The following is an 8849-nucleotide window of genomic DNA, read 5'->3' as shown; positions in this document are numbered from 1 at the left end:
CATTGAACGAGGGAGTAATCATTAGCACGCTGCTGCCAAGCGTTCATAACGTCTTAGTTTTGTGGGATTGGTGCTTCACCTAGCGGTGCTTCTAAGACATAATCTTTCTTGGCTACTATGAGGATGATCCTCAGGTTCCGGACCCAGTCCGTATAGTTGCTGCCATCATCTTTCAGCTTGGTTTTCTCTAGGAACGCGTTGAAATTGAGGACAACGTTGGCCATTTGATCTACAAGACATAGTGTAAAGATTTTAGACTAAGTTCATGATAATTAAGTTCATCTAATCAAATTATTTAATGAACTCCCACTCAGATAGACATCCCTCTAGTCATCTAAGTGAAACATGATCCGAGTTCAACTAGGCCGTGTCCGATCATCACGTGAGATGGACTAGTCAAGATCGGTGAACATCTCCATGTTGATTGTATCTTCTATACGACTCATGCTCGACCTTTCGGTCCTCCGTGTTCCAAGGCCATGTCTGTACATGCTAGGCTCGTCAAGTCAACCTAAGTGTATTGCGTGTGTTCCGAGGCCATGTCTGTACATGCTAGGCTCGTCAACACCCGTTGTATTCGAACGTTAGAATCTATCATACCCGATCATCACGTGGTGCTTCGAAACAACGAACCTTCGCAACGGTGCACAGTTAGGGTGAACACTTTCTTGAAATTATTATAAGGGATCATCTTACTTACTATCGTCGTTCTAAGCAAATAAGATGCAAAAACATGATAAACATCACATGCAATCAAATAGTGACATGATATGGCCAATATCTTTATGCTCCTTTGATCTCCATCTTTGGGGCACCATGGTCATCTTCGTCACCGGCATGACACCATGATCTCCATCATCATGATCTCCATCATTGTGTCTTCATGAAGTCGTCATGCCGACGATTACTTCTACTTCTATGGCTAACGCGTTTAGCAACAAAGTAAAGTAATTTACATGGCGTTATTCAATGACACGCAGGTCATGCAATCCTCCCATGGGTTGATCGATGAACCATCCACTTGTTGGGAATCGTAGCATAATTTAAAATTTTCCTACGCTCACCAAGATGCATCTATGGAGTCTACTAGCAACGAAGGGAAATGAGTGCATCTACATACCCTTGTAGATCGCGAGCGGAAGCGTTCCAATGAACGTGGATGACGGAGTCGTACTCGCCGTGATCCAAATCACCGATGACCGAGTGCCGAACGGACGGCACCTCCGCGTTCAACACACGTACAGTGCAGCGACGTCTCCTCCTTCTTGATCCAGCAAGGGGGAAGGAGAGGTTGATGGAGATCCAACAGCACGACGGCGTGGTGGTGGATGTAGCGGGTCTCCGGCAGGGCTTCGCCGAGCTTCTGCGAGAGAGAGGGGTGTTGCAGGGGAGGAGGGAGGCGCCCAAGGCTGTAGGTTGCTGCCCTCCCTCCCCCCCTTTATATAGGCCCCCTGGGAGGGGGGGCGCCGGCCAGATCCCATCTAGGGTGGGGGGGCGGCGGCCAAAGGGGGGGAAGGGGTTGCCTTGCCCCCCAAGGCAAGGGGAAAGCCCCCCCACCCTAGGGTTCCCAACCCTAGGCGCATGGGGGGAGGCCCATGGGGGGGCGCCCAGCCCACTAGGGGCTGGTTCCCTTCCACTTTCAGCCCATGGGGCCCTCCGGGATAGGTGGCCCCACCCGGTGGACCCCCGGGACCCTTCCGGTGGTCCCGGTACAATACCGGTAACCCCCGAAACTTTCCCGGTGGCCGAAACTTGACTTCCTATATATAATTCTTCACCTCCGGACCATTCCGGAACCTCTCGTGACGTCCGGGATCTCATCCGGGACTCCGAACAACTTTCGGGTTTCCGCATACACATATCTCTACAACCCTAGCGTCACCGAACCTTAAGTGTGTAGACCCTACGGGTTCGGGAGACATGCAGACATGACCGAGACGCCTCTCCGGTCAATAACCAACAGCGGGATCTGGATACCCATGTTGGCTCCCACATGTTCCACGATGATCTCATCGGATGAACCACGGTGTCGAGGATTCAATCAATCCCGTATACAATTCCCTTTGTCAATCGGTATGTTACTTGCCCGAGATTCGATCGTCGGTATCCCAATACCTTGTTCAATCTCGTCACCGGCAAGTCTCTTTACTCGTACCGCAATGCATGATCCCGTGACTAACGCCTTAGGCACATTGAGCTCATTATGATGATGCATTACCGAGTGGGCCCAGAGATACCTCTCCGTCACACGGAGTGACAAATCCCAGTCTCGATCCGTGCCAACCCAACAGACACTTTCGGAGATACCCGTAGTGCACCTTTATAGTCACCCAGTTACGTTGTGACGTTTGGCACACCCAAAGCACTCCTACGGTATCCGGGAGTTGCACGATCTCATGGTCTAAGGAAAAGATACTTGACATTGGAAAAGCTCTAGCAAACGAAACTACACGATCTTTTATGCTATGCTTAGGATTGGGTCTTGTCCATCACATCATTCTTCTAATGATGTGATCCCGTTATCAATGACATCCAATGTCCATAGTCAGGAAACCATGACTATCTGTTGATCAACGAGCTAGTCAACTAGAGGCTTACTAGGGACACGTTGTGGTCTATGTATTCGCACATGTATTACGATTTCCGGACAATACAATTATAGCACGAACAATAGACAATTATCATGAACAAAGAAATATAATAATAACCATTTATTATTGCCTCTAGGGCATATTTCCAACACCCCTACCCTCTTAGTCAGTCCAACATGCAGTGCCTCACGGCCATGCAGAATAGCTCCCCAAACATGTGACCTTCCCCTTCTGGTTTTTACGTCCACGAACTGATCGTTGCTGAAATATTTCCTTTTTAGTACCCTGACACACAAGGAATTGGGGTTAGTTAGCAACCTCCAAGCTTGTTTAGTGATCAAAGCCTGGTTAAAAGTGAGAAAATCGCAAAACCGCATTCCACCCTCCGATTTAGGAATAGTTATCTCCTTCCACTTTCTCCAGTGAATCTTCCTCTTATTTTCGTCTCCTCCCGAGAGAAACCTTGCCACCACACTCTTAAGCTAAGGCCTTGTTCGGTGTTGGGTGCTTGTGCACCGGTGCTTAAAGAAAGAGAGTATTGTTGCATCTCAAAGAAATTTTGTCACACAATGGAGAGTGCTTCGGATCGACGCTTAGTTGCTTTAAACTTGTCGCACCCATGAGGGAAGGAGAGTAGTTATCTCCCTAAGCATCGGCTGGAACCGAAAACCAAGGTTTTCTTCCGTCCCACTTCTAAGCACCTGTGTAAGCACTTGCAGAGAAAAAAGTCCTTTTTTCTCCGAGGCACCTATGTAAGCACCCGTGTTGTACATGGCCTAACAAGTGTGCATGCACTTTTCACTTTCCTGGCGCACACATCGTCTCTCACATGTAGCAGGAAAATCAGTGTGGTATCACATACAAACAAAATGTCAGTGACATACTGCAATATATTATAAATTTTAAAAAATAAGTTACTTTTGAACCGAGCGTTCAAATCAAACTCCGTCTTCACTGTTATGCTCACTTAACATGGTCTTCAAAACTAGATCCAATATTTACGTACTTCTACTTTTTTTTTGAAAAGCAACTTTGTCACATGAGTTTGTGGCACAAATATGTTTTTTCCATGTCGTCCCCATGAGTTAAGAATTGCTTGGACTAAAAGCTCAAAGCTCAAGCGAACTTTTAGTATATAGTTGAATGCATCCCATTAAAATGGTCTCTAAAATCCGCATTTCTCAATTTTCAAAGGGCAATGGTATTTTCTTTACATGTGCTATGGAAATCAAATTTGTGCTACAAACATATTTTTTTTCCACCAGAAATTGATAAGCCCACCATATGTTGTGAGTAGTCAAGGGTAAAAGGCCAATTTCTTGTATATAGATGTTTGCATGTCGTCAAATTGCTTTTCTACAATTTTCAGAGAACATACTAGTTTCTCAAATGCAAATTCGTATGAAGAATAAAGTTTTTCTTAGAAACTTGTTTTTCCATCACACTCATTTTGTATGTCATCCTTTTCCTCCGTGAATGTAGTTGCTTGCATATAATTAAAATTGTCTCTGTGGACTTTAAAGAGCATGCACTAGTTTCTTCAAAGCAATGTAGAAGAAAACATAAAAAAATGCACTAAAATCATGTGGGGCCCAGTTTTATTCAAAATAATTATTAACTTATTTTTTTGAACTCCCTCCGATCCAGTCGAGTACTAGAAAAGCATGTTCATATCAAAAACTTGTTGCTGGAGTTTGTTGCTGTTCTGTTAGCCAGTGATATTGGTGGGTCCGGTGGTTAAATGAAAACTATTTTTCACGTTCACAAAAGAAGTATAATAAACTTGTCCATTCTGCTGAACCTAGCAAGTTCTCGTGCGGCCCATGGGCCATGGTGTCGGCGGATCACCACCATGGCGGATCGAGGAGGGGAGGTAGGTCTTCCCACTCGAAAAATAAGGAGGAGAAAGCGACGATGAGCCGGCGGTTCCTGTACATGGTGCTCCAGGACGGCAGGGTGCCGGCCGCCCGATCATACACGCTGCACCGCATCGAGCCGTCGCTCCTTTTCTACCCCAAGGACTCACCGGAGCGCGCGGCAGCGGCAGCAGCCTCGGGCGCGACGGCGACAACCATGGAGGCAGCGGCGGCGGCGGCGGCAGCGGCGAGGGCGACGGAGAGGGCGATGTGGCGAGAGCCGGAAATTGCCGGGGAGAAGGCTCTACTGGAGCGCCCCATCATGACCTTCCCATCTCCCTACGTGTACATGGACTTCGCGCTCACCGGCCGCCGCAAGGACCAGATCGTCGCCTCGGAGCGCCGCGATTTCCAGTACAGGTTCGAAGTCCGGGCCCGGACCGCGCCGTCCTCTACGACGACGCCTCGCAGTCCGCCCGCGACCTCACATCGCCCGAGCGCGAGGACGTGCCGCTCGCCGCCGGCGAGGACGAGACGCCCGTCCGGGGTTTAATCCGTGAGCCCGCGTGCCGCCATGACTGGCACTGGTACACCTACCCGCCGTCGCCGCCTCCCTACCTGAGCGGCGACGCGTACGGCGCCTACGCGGCGCCGGTCGACGGCTGGTACATCTGGGCCTCCGCGCGCGGCCATGCTGGGACCTACTCCATGCACACGGTGACCGGCGAGTGGAGCAAGCTCAGCGACCGGGCGCTGCCGTTCCAAGGGCGCGCCGCGTGCGCCCCGGAGCACGGCCTCTGGTTCGGCTTCCCGGCCGTGGACAGCAGCCTCCTCGCCGCGTGGGACCTGCACGCCTCCGGGGGCGGCGCCGCCGCCGCGCCCGTCGAGGCGCGCGGCGCGTGGGAGGGCTTCACGGTGCCCCAAAGGAGCTGCAATCTTAAGTCGCACCTCGTGCACCTGGGCGACGGCGGTCGGTTCTGCGTCGCCAAGCTATTTCGGAATGATGTATCGTGGTCGAAGAGGTTCAAGCTAGCCGTGCTCACCGGCGTGGAGGTGGAGCGATGCGACTGCGGGGAGCTCCGCATGATCAAGCACCGGTCGTTCAAGTATAGGTTTGATGACGAGAAATCTCCCCATCTTGTACTTTAGGTGAGTAGAGTACTACACGCGCGCGCATCATTCCCACCCCCCCCCCCCCCCCCCCCCACCCCCCTCTTTTTTTTTTCAGGAAAACCCCCCTTTTTTCAGGAAAAAAGTTCCTTTTATTTAGTACTCTCTCCGTCCATAATGTAAGAACGTTTTTCAAGCTTGAAAAACGTTCTTATATTATGGGACAGAGGGAGTAGTTTGTAAGTACGTGCCACTTCCAATAACTTGTACTCCTACCATAGTTTCAAAGAAAAAATTGTACTCCTACGGTCCTACCATTGTTGTCGTATAACGAAATAAAACTAAATTCATCTTAATTAGTTCATTCATATATTTTTGCCAATTTCCTCAAGTCGGATGGATCTTAATGAGATACCACATCCTCATGAATTTATTTTGAATTGGGACCCTTTGGCTTAACTTTATCCTAATTATGTCAAAGGAGCAACCTACTATTCACTTCAAATTCGTCCAAATACTCAGAATTTCTGACTTTCCACGGAGGACTAGATCCAGTAACCAATGGTATTTGACTGATATTGCACACCATCATTTAGCTATTGTTATTCTTTACCTAATGGTAGGTTATGTGTATAGGACCAACTCAAGTATTGCCCATGGACTTGATTACTTGAAGATATTTTGAAGGCTTACAAGGGCCATTTGCAACCATAAAAGGTGTTCTGCTTTCTGTCTTATTTGCATTGTAGCTGCAGACAACCAACACTAAGAAACATGAAAACGAAAATATACATGAAACAAGTTTTAGTTGCTAAGAATGAAAGAGGGAAAATAACACCCCTAAGGCCAAGAGAATGCTCAAAATATTGAAATACAAAGCATATGTTGGGAACATACAAATCTCACAAATAGCTATAGTTGTGTACATGCCAAGTCTTTGTACTCGTGTTACGCACAAATCGACCAAATATGAAGCCAGTATACATATAAGTTCAACAAAAACAATACTATTAGGACTAATCACAGTGATCAATGTAGAGTACAAGCTAGAACTAGAACACATCTTATACTTATGGCCTCTTGACCGTAATTACCACGTCTTAATACACTATAATTCTTGTTCATGCTGAAAAAGAATTTTAATGTACAATTTTAGTGCACATAAAAAATACATTGTGGAATTTCTGACTACATAGCGGACATTTTTTAAACATGATGAACTTTTTTTAAACACAATGAACATTTAAAATACATGAACTCCCTCCTATCCGAATTTAATTGACGCAGCATCTATATAAATGGACATTGTATAGAGGTTGCGTCAATTAATTCGGGTCGGAGGGAGTAACATTTTTAAGGTACACGGTGAACATTTTTAATACACAACAAGCATTTTTTTAAGACACAATGATTTTTTTAAATAAACTATGAGCACTTTTTAATACCACGATGAACATTTTTAAAGTACACTATGAACATTTTTAATACCTGGCAAAAAATTAAGACTTTATTTTTGCTAAACTATGAATATTTTGTAAATACGTAATTAACATTTTCTAAGACATGATGAACATATTTGAAAAACACGATGAATAGTTTTTATTATTCAATGAACACTTTTGTAAACAATGAATATATTTTTTGAAATACATGTAAACATTTATTATATGCTAACAAAACACATGAACATTTTGTAAAAATACGTGACAAATTTTTAGTTACATTAATATTTTTAAATATATTATTAGCAATTTGTTGTACATGGTAGAAGTATTTAATTACATGCTGAACTTTTTCAGTAACTCCACAAATTATGAAAAAATTAGGACAACGTAAACAATCTGTATCACAGTAATGTTTAAAACATTCAACAATTGATCACGTTCCAGTACACGAGAACGAGAACAATTCACGCGGTGGACACTAAGTTTCTGTTTCTGCGCAGTACCCGTTTTTAGCAATCATTCAAATCATACTGAAGGTTTTACTTGACACAAACACTAATTAAAAAATAAAATCACAATCATTACAGTAACAATCATGTTGACTCGCAAAACAGAAGGAAAAAATAAATATAACTATTGAGTTCTCTCCCAACAAGCTCTTTCTTTATAGTCATTAAGATACGCTTGAGATTTTAATGATGTTCACATAAATGATAAGAATTGAAGCACAAAGAGAGCATCATATAACATGTAACAAACACATTTAAATCTATCATACTTCCCATGATAAGCATCTTATAGGAAAACAATGTTGGGGAACGTAGTAATTTCAAAAAAATTCCTACGCACACGCAAGATCATGGTGATGCATAGCAACGAGAGGGGAGAGTGTTGTCCACGTACCCTCGTAGACCGACAGCGGAAGCGTTATCACAACGCGGTTGATGTAGTCGTACATCTTCACGATCCGACCGATCAAGTACCGAACGCACGGCACCTCCGAAGTTCTACACACGTTCAGCTCGATGACGTCCCTCGAACTCTGATCCAGCCGAGTGTTGAGGGAGAGTTTCGTCAGCACGACGGCGTGGTGACGATGATGATGTTCCACCGACGCAGGGCTTCGCCTAAGCTCCGCAACGGTATTGTCGAGGTGTAATATGGTGGAGGGGGGCACCGCACACGGCTAAGAGATCTCAAGGATCAATTGTTGTGTCTCTGGGGTGCCCCCTGCCCCCGTATATAAAGGAGCAAGGGGGAGGCAGCCGGCCAAGGGGAGAGGCGCGCCATAGGGGGGAGTCCTACTCCCACCGGGAATAGGACTCCTCCTTTCCTTGTGGGAGTAGGAGAAGGGAAGGGGGAAGGAGAAAGAAGGAAGGGTGCGCCCCCCTTCCCTAGTCCAATTCGGACCAGACCATGGGGAGGGGTGCGGCCACTTTTTGAGGCCTTTCTCTCCTTTCCCGTATGGCCCATTAAGGCCCAATACAAATTCCCGTAACTCTCCGGTACTCCAAAAAATACCCGAATCACTCGGAACCTTTCCGAAGTCCGAATATAGTCGTCCAATATATCGATTTTTACGTCTCGACCATTTCGAGACTCCTCGTCATATCCCCGATCTCATCCGGGAATCCGAACTCCTTCGGTACATCAAAACTCAATAAAACTGTCATCGTAACGTTAAGCGTGCGGACCCTACGGGTTCGAGAACTATGTAGACATGACCGAGACACGTCTCCGGTCAATAACCAATAGTGGGACCTGGATGCCCATATTGGCTCCCACATATTCTACGAAGATCTTTATCGGTCAGACCGCATAACAACATACGTTTGTTCCCTTTGTCA

This window comes from Aegilops tauschii, chromosome 6, assembly GCF_002575655.3.
Source record: "Aegilops tauschii subsp. strangulata cultivar AL8/78 chromosome 6, Aet v6.0, whole genome shotgun sequence".
NCBI lineage: Eukaryota > Viridiplantae > Streptophyta > Magnoliopsida > Poales > Poaceae > Aegilops > Aegilops tauschii.
The sequence above is the reverse complement of the archived record's forward strand: the minus strand, read 5'-3'. Positions refer to the sequence as shown.